Here is a 395-nt window from a genome sequence, read left to right as displayed (position 1 = left end):
TCGATTCGTCTCTGTGTAAAGGTTGATTCGTTTCTGTATAAGTATGTCGAAGTTCATCTATTCAACGTCTATGTGTCTCTGTCGTTTGCTATTGACAGTTTACTAAATCATATGGTTGCTAAAATGTTTTTTACATTGATTTTGCTAAAACTTTTGTTTTTTTGTCTTAATTGTTAAAGGATTATAGGTTTTTAATTTGGTAGTTGTAATGTGTACTTCTCATAAATTGTGATTGTTGTGTAATTGATATGGTTGCTTCGACATGTATACGAACTAGGTGTGAAATGTATACTAGGTCTTGGTCTGGTTTGTTCATAGTTTCTTGTTTAATTTGGTAGTTGTAATGTGTACTTGTCATAAATTGTGATTAGACATTGGTTGTTAGGTCTTTATGT

This window comes from Camelina sativa, chromosome 8 (genome assembly GCF_000633955.1).
Source record: "Camelina sativa cultivar DH55 chromosome 8, Cs, whole genome shotgun sequence".
Taxonomy (NCBI): domain Eukaryota; kingdom Viridiplantae; phylum Streptophyta; class Magnoliopsida; order Brassicales; family Brassicaceae; genus Camelina; species Camelina sativa.
The sequence above is the reverse complement of the archived record's forward strand: the minus strand, read 5'-3'. Positions refer to the sequence as shown.